Here is a 16,395-nt window from a genome sequence, read left to right as displayed (position 1 = left end):
GTGTTGTGTGATGTATGCTCCATGCAACGGCACTGGACAGCTCATCTCTCTTAGCCACAGGCACCTCTGAATAAGCACATTCACCCATGGGCCAATGTCTGAAATGCACTTTGGGGCGGCTGCTGTCCCCGTCATTGACATCCACAGAATAAGAAATGCACCATAACCATTTTAGAGTCATGTTAAGATTAGAGCATCAGTGGGAAGTTAAGGGTAGATATCTTCAAATTGGAAGAATTTGCAAACTGACCTTTTCCCTGTGCTGCAGGGGCATCAAGCAGCAACAGCAACATTACATCTTTCATCATATGACTGTTGGCGTTAATTTTCGCTCAAGTCCTCTGTATGAACTTGCTCCAACATGTGTTTTCTCAATGTGCAACTGTGCAGTCCAATTATGCAGTTTCTATCTTTGTGCCCAGGCTTCTACCCCAACTTGGCTCAGCGTAGCACCACACCAGCACCCATGGGCTCTCTCTGCTCTCCCACTACAGCAACAGAAAGCTCCCTTTCTGCAAAGTCCTCAATGGCATTTCTTCAACAGTGAGCACTCTCAGCCAACCTGTCACACCGTGAAATTCAGCCCTTTCGACTTAAATTGAAAAACTGGCCAAATATGAAGTGTGGGCTGAATATATGAATCACAAATGAACCACAGTGGAAAAGGAAAGCCGAATGCCCCCCCTCCCAAAAAAACCCAGCAGAAGCCCACAGGATATGGCACTCACATAAATTATATGAAATACCATGGACTTTCAATCTCAAAAAAGAAAGAGACAGGCTCTTTTTCCCTCTCCTGTGCTCCCTGTTGTACCCTCTTCATTCCCACTGACATTCCCCAGACATCTGATGGATATCAGACCATGTCCTCCAGGAGACATATTCCATTATCATGCTGCCACAGCGCACATCCACAGACCCATCTCTCCTCTAATCAATGACCATGCAGCACAGCAGAGAAGCACAAACAAGGCACACAGCAAAACCCTCAGTAAATAATCACACCAATAAACGAACACAGCTGACAATGAAACGAAGGAGGTGATTAATATCTCAGACGACACATGGCTGATTCCTTTACATTTTCCTGAATCAATATAGATGGAAATCCAGCAGAGCAGCCCCAGCTGTGCTGCCTCTTACCTGCGGGTCTCTGTGGTGGTCCTTCTCACTGTGACTGTGCTTGATGAAGACCCTCGGTCTACACAGCCATGCCCTCCTATATGGGCATGCATCTGTGGGGCAGATCAGAGGTCTGCCTTCTGTCTGTCAGCTTGGAGAAAAAGAGGGATCAAGGATCACAGAGTCCTCCCTGCCGGCGAGCCCCTGTCTAGCGCATCTCCTTGTGTCTCCCGCTCTCCCGGGTCATTCCAGCCAGCCCCTCAGCAACCGCAGAGCCAGGGAGCGAGCGTTCAGGGGGGATGGGAGGTGCTTAGAAGACTGAAGCGGACATGGAACAGCGAGCAGAGCACCTCCTCCTCCTACATGTCTGACTGCAGCCAGTGGACATGCTACAGCTGGAGCCTCTGTCCACCTCCCGTTTTCTCCCCCGTGCGCGCGTGTGAGTGTTTGTTTTTTGAATGTGTTTGCACGCCAGTGCTGGCTCTCCACTCCACTCTGCTGTGTGTGTGTGTGTGTGTGTGTGCGCGCGTGTGGAAACTCAGTCTCTCCTCTCACTGATAATGCTGCCGGTGGCTCCGAGATGCTGAGGCAATGTGAGAGAGGAATGTGAAGAGAGAGAGAGAGAGAGATGGAGAATGAGAGAGAGGGGTGTGTGTGGAAGCGGGGAAGGAAGAATGACAAGGGAGGGTATAGGAACGGTTCCCTCCTGTTCCATCTATCGGTGCCAGTCAATCAGGGATGCATGACAGTGGCTGAGTTAATGAGTCATCCATACTCATTTGTGAGAGAATCAAAGACAGAGAGTGACACAAACATGCAGAGAAGACATGTTGTCTTTTTGTGCTTTGCATATATTGTATGTATGTAGTGTGCAGATTCCTCCCAGTCCTCTGTATGCTAATGAGCATGTCTGAAACTATACTGGCTGCCTTTATAGCCTGCGATCAGCACATATACACAGCATAAATGAACAGACACACAAACACACACAGAGGAGAGGAACACCTAAATAGCAGTGGAGGAACTCCTCCAGCTATCAGTGTGTCAACAGCTCCCAGAACCTACAGCCGTTAACAGGCTACCTGCCGCTGTGAATGCCTGTGGGAATCATATATCATACCTTGGTACTGCAGAGGATCTTCTGGAGAGGAGAGGAAAGAGGCAAGAGAGGAGAATAAATATTACGGCAACCTGCATGAGACACCCGTCCAAAAAGAACTGAGAAGCAGGTGGGCCGTTTGATTAGAAAGAGAGAAACAGGAGAATGAGAGAGACGAGAGGTGAAATGTTGAGGCTCAGTTTCACTGACAGCGCACTCCGTTTTGTTCTCTGAGCATGCTGTCTGTTCTGCTTTGACTGCCTCAAGAATTAAAGAGAGAGGCAGAGAGGGAGAAAATGGAAAAGAATGAAGATGTGGAGATAGGAAGAAAGGCTTTTGAAAATGACAGGAAGAAATGGAGAGAGGGAAAGAGAAGGGAGTGAAACACAGGCACAAAGACATTTTCCCATCTGATAAAGAAGCAGCGACATTTACAAAGCACAGGAGGAGCATACCAAACAACCTCTTCACCTTGTCTCTCTTTCTTTTTGCTTTCTTAGATAAGTCTTTCCTTATCTTTGCATCCGCTTTAGTTAGCGCCCCTTTTGTCTCGGACCGGATGCCTCCTTCCCTCTGTTGTTTGGCTTTGAATGAAGGGAGTCCTCTGTCCACCTTCAAACTAGAATTTGTGTTGAAATAGAAAAGGAAAAAAAAAAAAAACGAGGTTACCCCTGTCGACCAGACAGAAAAGGCCGTCGGCGATCTCCCAGCAGCAATCAGAAAAGGTCTAGAGACATATGTTGTAAGCAGTGGAAAGACTTTGTGCTGGCAGGATACTTGGGCCTTCAAACAACCATGCTTCTGTTGCGAGCCTGGACCGACAAGACTGTCGTAAGAGGCTGTAACTGCTACAAACACCACACCAACTCACTGCCCATGCTCTCTTTTAGTCCACTAGTCTGCATACACACTAATTCTCTCAGATATAAGAGCATGACCAATCACCACCCAAAAGAATGAATTTTGGAGCTGCCATGGTAAATTCAAATTATGTAAAAGACTCAAAACATAAAAAGGAAATCGTGAATGTGAAGAAACTGATTAACAGGATCTTAAAATTCATTCACAATGTGCCGTTTGTCATAGCTTCTACTGAATCTAGATCCCATCCTCCAGGGAAGCAGATCCACACTGACCTGGGGTCTGCTTTGGGAAGAAAACGCCTCACGCTCGGCCGTGTTAATCTAAGTCTGTAATCTGCTGCTAAATCGGGTTTTAGGAGTGAGCTGAGGCAGCGACTGAGGCAATCTCATGGAGAAGAATCAGCCTCGTGGAGTGTGTGTGGGGGTAATTATGCATGAGGAAGACGGTTAGTACTGCGTTGGATGTTGGCAGAGAACTAACAGATGGTAATTCCCTCACTCCTGCACTCCTGGCAGACCTCTGGATAACGAATGCACCGGTACCTACAGTAACACACGCGCACACACCACCACACACACATATGCACTCCAGCAGTCGGAGAAGCCTGGCTTTGATATTTATTTTGCACCAACTGTAAGGATCAGTCAACCTATAGGGACTTTTGAGATACCAACCTGTGAAAAATTCCTTCAGTGTTGCTCTTCTTTCAGCATTACACAGTGTCAATAAATACACATCTTTCCAATAAGCCATGAGCAAAAGGTGGTTTGTCATCTGCAGTTATACTCTGAAGTCTAATCAATGATACAGAAACTGTGGAGACCTCAGGCCCCTCCACCACTTATTTTATACTTGGGGCCCCATTTTAATGGTGGTGAAAAGGCCCACTGGTAGCAAACTAGATACTTACAGATGTGCAGCCATAAAAGAATAATGTTTCAAATATCGATAGACAATTTTAATCAAACACTCCACATATTTCAATTCAACATGCGTCAGACTGCACTGATTTATACATTGAAATATTTCATAGTCTTACAGTATCTCTGTCCACAGCTGCTTCATACTGAATGGACAGCTTTTTATTCTGTTCATTAAATCCCTGCAGCAATCTGAAGGCACCGGACCAGAAATATTGATAAGTCCGCAGCTTCTGATTGGAGAAGTGTCATAATAGAGTGCAGAGCTATTAAGCATGGATATCTTCTGTGTTTACCTTGATTTAATTATATTGAAATGACACAGGCACAGTAACCACATACACATCAGGGTGGTCGGTTATATCCTGTCCTTCCATCTGTTTTCTGTCTTCAGAGAAGCAGGGCTCATTAGCTCTGTGTCACCTTATTTCATTTTAGTAAAAGTGACATTTCATTGTTTTTGTTCTTTACTTCCAACATCCATCGCTGTGTTGAAGTTACTGTTATATCTATTACAACATCACGTGACCGTTTATTACACGAGACACAGGACACAGCGGATTTGTGGGATTGTGTTTTCATACAACACCATAAAACCCCACTTGGTTTCCCAGAGAAGCCTCTATCCATTTGTCGAGCTATTACTGGTGCTTCACTGTGATTGGCTAAGCTATTTCAGAGTGATGAGACTGATGATGCGACTGGCTGCGAGAGACTCGATTAATCACTGCACCCTCTGATCTATATTCCACTTCATCTCCCTTTTTGCATTTTGCGCTGCTGCACCTAAAATAGCGGGTGTGCGTGGAGACACCCACACAGTCCATGCACTCAAGACCACTTTGCACTTATTGTCGCACTTGCAGAATTAAAATAGGGCCCATGATGTGGGATGTGTCATCATCATCCTGCAGTAGTCTCTCAAATATTACACCGTAAGGTACCCTTGGACTGAGAGGCTGCAGTCTGAGCCTCGACACTCACGACTAAGAGACTCCCTGATGGTTTCTGGCAGTGTCGCACAACACGCCTCTCAGCCTAATCCTGAGACTCAGGCTCTTGACTCGAGGTGACTAAATCGGGAAATTAGTCCACCTCTTGATAGTAGCCATGTAACTGGTATCCTACTGTAGTCAGAAATGTCCCATGATTATGATTTTTTTTTCAATCCCTTCTTCCTTCTTATGACAGAGCATCCTACAGTTTCCTGCCAAGAGTTGTTGTTACCATACGTCTCTTTACTTACATCTCTGCAAACTTGTAAACAGCCCAAAGAAGGCCGGTGATATCTGACACAGACTGCACAGACAGGTGGTGATATATTCTCACAGTCCCTCTGCAGAGCCTCCCTGGCATCCTAGCACAACATCAAACTAGTCAAAGTCTGCCTTAAATCATTGAGACCATGTTCAAGCACTTGGCCTTAAAACCACATCCAGGATGCCAGAACTTTTTCTCCTTCACCTCTCTGTCTGACCTCCTCCTTGACCAACTGACTCATGTCATTTTCTGTTTCAAGCAGAAAAGATGGCTCTTAAATCTTCCAGCAGCTCCCCCTATCCGGACACAAGCACTCTAAGTCCTAGTCCAGTGTTTTGATGTCAACCTCCATTTGTCTCACTCAGTTGGGAAAATTGGTGCCCGTCACCAGTGAGGAAAGTAGGCATATCAACTTTGATGTCCATGGTGGGTGAGCAGCATCTGTCAAACCTCCTTGTGCCAGATTTCAAAAGGTTTAGTCGTGTCCAGCCTCACAAGTCCAACTACGGAGCCAGCTAGCTCTACTGAGGCAACAAAGCAACAAGCTTTTTTTTTTTTAGCATGACAAAGACACACTATCAGTTACCACATGACAGCATTGCCACCAGTGTAACCACTTTTCTTGAGTTTACCTAGGGACACCTGGTGACTGATTAAAGATAACTTTAAAATACATGTGGAGCCAACACGGCTGTGTTTCCCTGTGGGGGCAGGAGGTTTGAGACTGAGACGGAGACGGGGGGGGGGGGGGGGGGGGAGTGGGAAATGTGAACCGGCTGATGTACTGCACACTGATTTATTTATGTGCTTATTCTTTTGTGTGATCACGTTCTGCTGATAAATTTAACATATCAAGTGTTATGGCCCGGCTCCATGACCACAACAAACAATCAAACGGAGGACGTGGGATTAACAATAAACGTGTGATTTTATTTACAAAGTAAGGAATAAATGTAAACAAAGTAACACTTCAACAGAAGTCTCAAACAGAAGCTTGCGCAAAGCAAACTAGGCAAATGAACAACTAAACCATAATCAGAACACAAATTAAAGGAAAAGTCAAAGGTGGCTCGGGCCGAGTGGAGCGGACAGAGAGAGAGAGAGAGTGCGGACTAGACAGCCATCCTTTGTAACCTGGGAATCACTGGTCGCAGGTGTCCCCAATTACCAAGCACCGCCTCACCAGGACTGACGTACTGCAGGGGTAGAGACACACCCACACGCACACACAGACAGAACCGAGGCCTTGGGGCCGTCACACAAGTAATAACACACATGATTTAGTTGTTTGGCTGTATATTTCTGTCACCACTTACAGACTATAGGTGCTAGGCTAACGAAGGCTATATTAGCTCAGAGACAGGATAAGTTATTGTCATTTTAAATGCATTATTACAAATTATTATTATTACAAATGCATAAATATCCCAACAACAGAAGAGATGAGAGAAATACAACACCGTTGGGAAACGTGTATTCCAGTGGAACGAGTGGTATACCACTAGAGATCAAAATACACTGCTGAGAGGATCAGCCTGAGCAGCTCCTCTGCTTCAATCTCTGTATCCCTCGTACAGAAAAAAACAGCAGCTTTCTCAAGAAACAGAGATAACTTGTGTGTCTTGAGCTCTGAGGGCTTTTCCCTCACAGCTGGGATGTCAAAGTACTAACATACACATATGATCCTTCATGCACTCTCTCTAACAAGCTGTTTCAATTCATTAACAATGGAGCTCCAAGTAAACACTCTGCCAGTGAAGGTCTCTGGAACAGTGGGGCAGAACAGATAAACTCAGTCAGAGCAGACTTTCTCAAACTTTAAGAGGCAACAACTCCAGGGTCAGTCAGGGTCAAACCACAAGTTCATGCCAGCCTCTTGTTCTAGACAGACTGTGTATACAAACCGTAGAGGTTAGATCAGCGGTATAAAGTCTTATGCAATTGAAAGTTACTTAAATGTGTGTTTGCACTGGGGTGAATCTGATATAAAATTGGCAGTAGGCATCTACATGTAGAAATATCATAGAAACTATTGTACAACTATTGTTGCTGTGTGCCTATTGTAAGTCAAGTAAAACTCAGACTTTTGGTCATTTGGGTGGGGTTTTTTGAATAACTTTCTTCTTGTGTAGAGAAGTGAAGTAAAACTTTATTGCCAGGAGTATTTTGTGGTAATTGTAGTACAACACTTTCACACTTGCTAGGAAACTTCTCACCATCTGACAACTGTCTACATTTCATTACAGTTTACATTACAGGACAGTTCTTGTTGCTGTCTCTTGCTTCGTGTCAAACCATTCCTTCACTGCTTTCTGTCACAGTGTGGTTGTGTGTTGACACGATGTTGACAGCTGCGGCAGTAATTTCTCATTTTCTCAGGACTCCTAATAAAACTTCTGACACTCTCAAATTTGTTCTGTTGTGGTCGGGTGATTTTCAACAGCAGGACGAGGTCCATGGTCTTTCTCCTCTTGTTTTTTTTTTCATTTTTGTAAATGAAACTTGCTTACAAATGGAGCAGAACATGCAGCTGGATGTAGCAGTTTGGCAGTGCTGATTATAGAAATGATCACACCACCTGCACATGTACAGGTGGTATTCATCAAGTTTGAGAATTAGGAGGGGTGGCATGCAGTCAAGAAATACATCAAGAGCACTTTGGGAGATCTAGCAGAAAAAGAACATTAAAATATATATTTTTTTAATTTTCTAATTATACATTTATTATAAAGTGTATATACAGACAAGTATAAGGGGAAAGACAATAGCTTAGGGTAAGGGAATAGCAACTTGGTCTTTAAGAAGGACATTAAAATAAAAGGCACTGAGGTCTTCACATTGCACTGCAATATTTTTACTTCGTGATGAGACAGGAAAATGGGGATTATAGGGTAACGGTATTGATATTGCAATTACAATACTTTTATTTCCTTTTATGAATCATGAAGGTCATATAACATTTTAATTAAGGTTTATAGTATTTAGTGTTGATGTAGTATACACCATTATTGTTGGTGGGATATAAAACACTAAACTAAGCCTTGGAGGTCACATCTAGCTGTAGCTATAAAATATCTGTTTGAAACAATAAGGAGATAATGGAGAATAGTAACGTGTTTTTTGTTTTGTTTTTTGGCTAAAGAAAAATCAGTCAGATAGTCAAAACTAATATTAATGTGAAAACATGTGTGGAGCTTTTAGGTTCCATCATATCACCAGATCAAAGTTAGGGTTTGAAAAGTCATCACCAAAAAGCTGCATGTTCAGTTTTGTTTTTTGGAAAGTATGAATTCCAGACAGACAGTAGACTAAACTAAACTGAGGGTATGAAGTAATTGTTTTTCATAACACTATAGTTACAGGATTTGTGGCCTCTATAATAGAGCAGTCCATTTACCCAGTTTCCTACTGAAATTGCAATATAAACATAAAGAATACTGGTTCATATACTTATAAGTGATGACTTATGTAGTGATGAAAATATTTGTTCACTTAAAGATCTGTGATGAACAAGGTTATCGTGACAACTCTCCCTAACAGCATTGGTCTAAGTTGGAATAGGTGGAGTCATTTTCATAAAAAAATAAAATAGATAAATAAATTACTACACTTAGTTTGGCTTCTTTGTGGCATAAATTGTGTGCAAGGACTTAAAGACAAGGTGCCCTTTGTGCATGCCATAATAATTTAATATTCACATTTACAATGTCCTCCATAAAAACAGATGTTGTTTATTTTAATATTCTTCTCAGGTCATCTAAAGTTGTATTAGAAAGTTGTACTTTTAGTGGTTGACACATTAACAAACATGCAGATGATGAACACATGCATTTTGGTTAATGTCTTATCAATAAATCATATTGACATTTACACAGCTGTGGATGAAATAAGAAACATCGTCTCCACTGGGACTGAGCAGCTTTTACACTTAAGAGATCACAGAAGCTGTATCGTTTCAAACACGCTAAGACTGATGTGATACACACAGGTACACACAGATACACACAATAAATCCTGACAAATCCAAAGTTCTGTCAGCGATGACCTTGACAGAGAGGATCAAGCAGCTACTTGCATGAGGAAGGTGCTGATTGTGATCATAAGACTTGAAGGTCTTTGATCTCCACAGTCTGGGGGCTTAACAGTCAATTAACCCTTTGATCTCTTCTGATCCCTGCAGGTTTACAACGCTGTATAGCCCATACAGTACATACTGCACACACACACGCCTCACTGCGAGACAATGGCTCAATCGTCTCCTTCAACGGTCAGATTTGCACTACGGATTTATGTACACACATACAGTGTGTCGATCTTCCTCTTCCTCCTCGTTGTTTCCAGGGTTCAGGTGTTACACAGCCGGGCAGTGACAGTTCAGCATTTATTGGATTTCATGAGTGGCCGAGCAATGAAAACAGAAAGAGAAATGAGACAGTTAATATCCACATTGACACCCTCCTGTCCTGACTAATGACATTGACTGGTAGCTTTGATTATGTGAAGACAAAGTCTGAAGTGAAAACATTCAGAAAAAAACGACACAAGCTTCTTTTTTTCCCACTCTAGATGTGAAGAAGAAGATTTGTCATAGAAATACCGGCCGGGGATGATGGCTTTGCTGATTTTCAACTCTTTTCATATAATATAATTCTGCGCCTCAAAAAGCTCCTTATTATTTCCAAGGGAAATTTTGCACTTGGGTTATTAAAGGGCAAGCACAAGCTCTCACACTGCAGGTCTTTCTATGTGTCTACAATAAATGGGAGGTGGGAGCTGCCATCAGAAGTTGTTAATACCTGTGGTAACTGAGCAGTTCATTAGCAATTATTTTCATCTACTGCAAATGGTCCAATACATAACAGTGGCCAATTAGATTAGATTTTGATGAATTGATTAATTTATTTCTCTCTTGGTTCAAAGACTCACATATGCATACAAATTAGATACATGTCCTGAATGCAAAAAAAGACACTGACTTCATAAACATGCTGCATCAATGACAAATAATTTATGTTTTTAAGCATCTATAATAAAAGTTGATGTCTGACAAACAAGCACATTATGTTTCACTATATGTAATTCTTCTTCATTCACTCATCATCGTGTCTTGTTAATTTTCTGACAATAGTGCTTTCTCATTTCTTGTCTTTTTTTCCCCAGTGCAGCTGTGTTCAATTAATTTGAGTCGATTAAATTCAGCTCAGATTAGTTTGGTACAAATCAGCTGCATTCAGTTAAATTCAAATTAGCCTACTATTCTTTCACTTGAGGACGTGAATTTGGTTCACTATTTACAGTAATGACAACCTACAGTGAGAACATAACAATACATGTAACACTGCAACATCCATCCACGAAACAACCTGGAAAGCTGTAAATAATGTTGTAGTGAATGACCTTCCTCATACTGTGAACCTGCTGCAGTTGTGTATGGTCCACAAGTAAAATCTTAGGGCATTTTTCAACAGACTCCCCAGTCAGTCGATATTGTTTATGGCGAAAGCATAAAAAGAGCAAAAAAAAAAAAAAAAAAAAAAATCCAACGATCATACTGTATGTGCGGTGCTGAGGCAGGGTGTTTCCCTCTGGGTTTTGTCCAAGCTTTCACTGTTATCCACCAAATCCCAGCAGCAAGTCAGAAAGAACAATAGTGCAGTTGTGTGTGTGTGTTTCAGGTTAAACCAAGTGAAGTGTGCTGCACCACAGAAACAACAAAAGCACATAGCTGAGGGCAGTGTCCTTTAAACAGAGTTTCTCAGTCCATGCTGTCCACCATAACAGACAGCACAAGATAACTATAGGTCTTTCGCCAGGGACGCCAAGGACTTGGCTGTTGTCATGTCATGGGAATGAGTCTAAAAATAGCTTCTGGGGCTCTAACCAGTGAGAGAGCAGCACATTACACAGACAGACACAAAACAGGCATGTTAGTACAGAACCTTTTTGGCTCCTGGGACCCTGCATGGGTCCCGGATCAATTTGAGGGCCCCTTTGAACCTGCATAAAACAATCTTGCATCCCCTTCCCCTCCCTTTTGTGAAGAACAACATGAGCTCTGTTCATTACTGATTACAATTGGCACTCGCAGAGCTGCAACATCACACTAAAGCCTGATAAATGCCAGCTAAACATCCTGTCAGAGGATGAATCAGCTGCAGGAGTCTGACAAATACTTACAGAAGCAAGTGTAATGGCACAGTTTGAGAGACCACACAAGGCACAACCCCCCAAGATGACTGATCCACTCAGATTACTGTACATGATTAGAGAGTGGTGACAAGCACTACCTTCAGCTGAGAACATTTATTGACATTTTTAATATATTAGATAGATAGATAGATAGATAGATAGATAGATAGATAGATAGATAGATAGATAGATAAATACTTTATTAATCCCGAAGGAAATTCATCTGTCAGCTGCACCAAACATTAAATCTCTTTGAGCAGCCATTATCATTTTAATCCTACTTAATCAGAATGTTTTATATTGTAAACTTTTGCTTCCCAAGTAGTGAAGGGATTTTACTTAGTAAATGGTTAAAGCTTTAGTGCGTAACTTCTATCACCCCCTAGAGGATTTCTGTGTTATTACAACGATACGGCCGGCACCTATGGGTGTAACCCTCCCCTCCCCTCCCCTCCCCTCCCCTCCCCTCCCCTCCCCTCCCCTCCCCTCCCCACCGCTACCCCGTAGCTCTCCATGGTACCGGTAATGCACATCACACACAGTAACACTCACCAGACACAGCATACTGTTCAACAAAGTAACACTGGCTACAAAATGTGTAGGCTACTGCTCTTCACGTTACAGTACACGGAGTAACACTCGCAACACACCACATGCTGCTGGTCACGGACCACGGTTCACGGACTATACTGTAACACTCGCGACTCGCCGCACACTGCTCGTCACAGCACACAGACTCCCCGCAGCAAGTTACACACAGCAACACGGGCTACACGCCTTGTAACTTACTGCTCGTTAGGCTAACGATGTCAGGCTGCTAACAATTACATTCATAGCCGCGTTGCTTCCAGCAGCGCTCTCCTCCCTCCTCCCTCCTCGTTGTCAGGTAAAAGGTAAAACGCGTCGTTTCGGTCGTTTCCTGTGCGCCAGGGCGGGAATGTCGCCGTTCTACACCAAATACAAAAAGAACAAATACTTATAATAATAATAATAATAATAATAATAATAATTTGGTCTGATCTGGGCGGGGTTTGAGCTTTTTACAGTCTATGGGTTTGAGCCGGTCGGCCATGATGGAAGGAGACGCTATCGGTTGCCAGGGGCAACGTCATCAGAACATCACAGAGACGCGACTAAATTCTAGCTCTTTTTTGCGCCAACAGATCAACAAATTACAAGAAAGAATAAGGAGAAAGTAAATCACTGGAGCAGTTTTTAACACAGCAGTGATTTCCAGGCATTGTAAAACAGTAAATTACGGAGTAGACGATTTTGTTTTGCCCATAGACTAGTAAGGCTTTTGCCACTGGAATCCTTCCATCATGGCGGAGAAGGGGGGTGGGGCTCTGAGCTGTGACGACAACTCCTCACTCTCAATAGCTTTAATTGGTCTTCTAAAGGTCAAGACTTACAGCTTGTATGAAAGAATCCTTGGTGACATTACAAATTATGATGATCAAGTACTACTTTACAGAACTTGTGTTGCCCATGTGAAAGGTTTAAACAACATGCAGTTAAACATATTAAACGTACAGTTTGTCTCAGTCAGATCGGCGTGACCTCAGCAGTCCTGTGCGCAGCCATTGTATTTTTACCTCTAATCTCAAGATCCTGGCTTAATTATCTTGTTATCACCTGATAAAAAATTAATGGTTTTTCAAGGTCACAACTCCAGCCTAATTGTTGTTACTCTCATGAAAGGCAAGTGTAGTAGACCTGATAGTGGAGGCAGACAGATCAAAGTGGAAATGATCATCACGTTAGATTTTACATTAATCAGCATTTGATGAACTCAGATTGCCACCGCAGTTAGAAACCAATTAAGTGATGGTCTCAAAGAGACATTTTGTTACATAAAGGGAGCAAGATGATTAAATGATGATCACAAGAACACAAAGTTTGATTTCTTAAAATGAGGAGTCTGTTCTGTTTTGATGAGCTGGTCCCTGTTATTGTTAATTGGCTGAAGTGGGTAGTAATATGCCATTAATGTGACAGTGCAGTGAATTTAAAAAAGGCTTTCAGAAATATATTAAAGAACACACATACAAAGTAGTATTGGTTTTTCATTTGTTTATGACAATGAAACTCCACAGGGTACCTTTGAGTTGGGATATCAAGATAAGAGGATTAAAATAAATATCAACATTGAAAGTATTTGGTGTCCAGAAAATTATAAGAGAAGCGCCAGAGACTGGATCACAGCTCAGAATTTGATGTTTTCTTTAATCAGTGTTTTGTTTGTGACTCATGCTCCTTGCAGTACACAAGCTGCTTTATCTCCAAAGACAGCTATTTTCTAAAGCAAACAGTAGTTTGTTGCATTCTATTGTAACTAATGATCTGATAAATGTTGATTTTATTTCTGTTGGAACTAATGATCTGATCAATGCTCATCTATTCTCTAATTAGAGATCATTTGAAAGGCTGAAGGCAAACTCCCACATGATCAACACATGGAGCTAAGAGAGAGAGAGTAGTATAGTGGTAGAAACATTTGCTAGTCAGACATTCGACCAACAGTTGTCCAAGTTGGCCAGTTCCTAGGCTCGTAGTCTCGTAGCAGGTGCACCGTCATCATTTCCACTGCTAAACTGTAAAAAAAATAAAAAGAAACATGTACAGAAACTGTAAAAAAACAACAACAAGGCAATAAACTGTTATTTGTCACCTCTATCAGCCCAGAAACATGTTTCTTTAGTACAATGAGAGTCAGATGCACAGACCCATCTTCATCACAGTTTGCATTGATTTATTTTTGGTCAGAGAGATGGCCTCCTTCATGTAACTTTATTAGAAAAATGAAGGATTTCTGGGAAATTTGATACATAATGTAGTGCATGCTGGAAGTGGTTATAGTGGTTGACTCACAAGCAAGAAAGTCTGGTCTGGTTCCTTTCTGTGTGGCAGTTGCATGTTCTCCCTGTGGTTAGTTCTCTATGGCTTCTTCCCAAGACATGCACACTAGGTGCACACTTCAAATTTGCCGTAGGTATTCATGTGAGTGCACCCTACCTTCACCATACTGTATGTCAGCTGGGATTGGGTCAAGTTGGCTGCAGCTGACACTGAGGCAAAGCTTTCTCTATTTGTAATGGGTCGTTTTTTTTTATTAAAATAAGACTATTAGTCAATAGTCAATAAGTCACTTTTTACTTTTAACACTGATCATTTAAGTTTCTAAGTCTGAACAACCTCTGAACTGGTCTACTGTATGCCAACGAATAAGTTGTAGTTTTGTTTGTTTGTTTTTCAGTGTGTCTGGAACTGCACTCCTGTTGGCCAAACAAACTAAAATGTTGAACAAGAAAAGAAACAGTTTTGGTAAGACACCAACAGGCACGCTCAGTGGCCTGTCACAGTCTGTCAGCCTCCAACACCCTCAGTCGATCTAAACCCCTCTGACTTGAGCCATCTGTCCGAGTCAGCTACTGGGACCGTGACTGTTTACCTCAGGGCTCTGCTCTTTGTTCCTCTCACATCAAGATGGTGATGTCACTTGACCTTTATTACTGTGTTTCAATCCTTGAACTAGTTAGTGCTCTTGGGGAATTTCCCCCGAGGTAAATGTTGTTAATCCAAGGTCACCAAACTGTCCCGAGGTACGAATCTAGTCATCTATAAATAAATATCTGTGACAAGAGAGAAGGCAGCCTGTCACAACAATCGTTAGAAATTAGTGAACGCTTAAGTAGCCGAGAAGTGCTGAGAAGTGACTGTGAAGTGGGGGATTTTCTGTAATGGAAGTTACTTAATGTAAAACACTCGAAATTGGCAGTTTTGAAGTGGCAGGTTTTATTTATAAGAACAGCGTTTTGGCTTCTGAGATGCATCTCTTTTCCTTTTTTTTTTTTTTTTTTACCACCCAGAGGAAAATGTCTGAATCAGATCAAAACATCAATTCACCCAACAAACAGCACCAGCTCCATGATTGAAAACCACCACACATCCTCCATCAAAGTGGCACTTAAAGGATAAATGCAAGGAAAGGAAGTGACGTAATTTCGAGAGAGACCTTATGCCCCTTTCTTTTTTGTGATCCTGGTGTTGTGGATGAATTCAATTGTATGCCTCACCAGGGTTTTAATTTTGGCTGAGGGGGTGGGGGGTGGGGGGGTTGACACGCAGTCCCCCCCCCCCCCACACACACACACACACACTTTGGGCCCTAATTTCTTGGCGCAACTCAGGGTGGCGCAGCGAGGCGAGCCCTGACGCAGCTGGCGAAGTGGTATTATCGTCCAGTGCAACAAGGTGCGCAGCGGATTCGATAAATTGGCAGACTGCTGTGCGCTGAGATGGGAGTGGTCGCGCAGCAGGGGGAGGTGTCGACAGATTCGCCGTGGCGCAGTGACAATTTGTTGCCGATAGACCGCGCGGAGAGTGCGCCAAAAGCTCGCCAGCTCCAACCTGGTCTACTCTCAGCGCAAGGCGAAGCGCAGCGGCAATTTGACTGCCCAGCGCGCAGTGCGTACACGTCACCAAGACCTCACAGGCAGATTTCCACAGTTCCAGGCACATTTAAATGCAATTAATAATAATAATAATAATAATAATCATCACAATAACCCCTATTTATTGTATCTGAATCAGCACATACACCTATATCTATATAGATTGTCCCGTCACACTGATGGCAGGTCAAAGGCTTGCGTAATGGAAACTCAGCCTGACTGAATTAACACAGATGAAACCAGGTAGGGACTGAGACAGCCGTGGATGTCCCAAGAGCAGGTGTTGACACTACACACTGTGCCGTTGCAGATTATCAGCTATTTATTTATTTATTTACTTACTGATTTATTAGGGGCCAGCGCCGCATCGTCACGCGACCATAACAAATAAAACTGAAAACAAATAAACTATCATCTCTCACAGCAAACCACAGATAGATAGATAGATAGATAGACCTGGATAACATCATAACCTCCTCCCTCCCAG

This window comes from Trachurus trachurus, assembly GCF_905171665.1.
Source record: "Trachurus trachurus genome assembly, chromosome: 10".
In the NCBI taxonomy this organism is placed as follows: domain Eukaryota; kingdom Metazoa; phylum Chordata; class Actinopteri; order Carangiformes; family Carangidae; genus Trachurus; species Trachurus trachurus.
Note: the sequence above shows the minus strand (reverse complement) of the source record.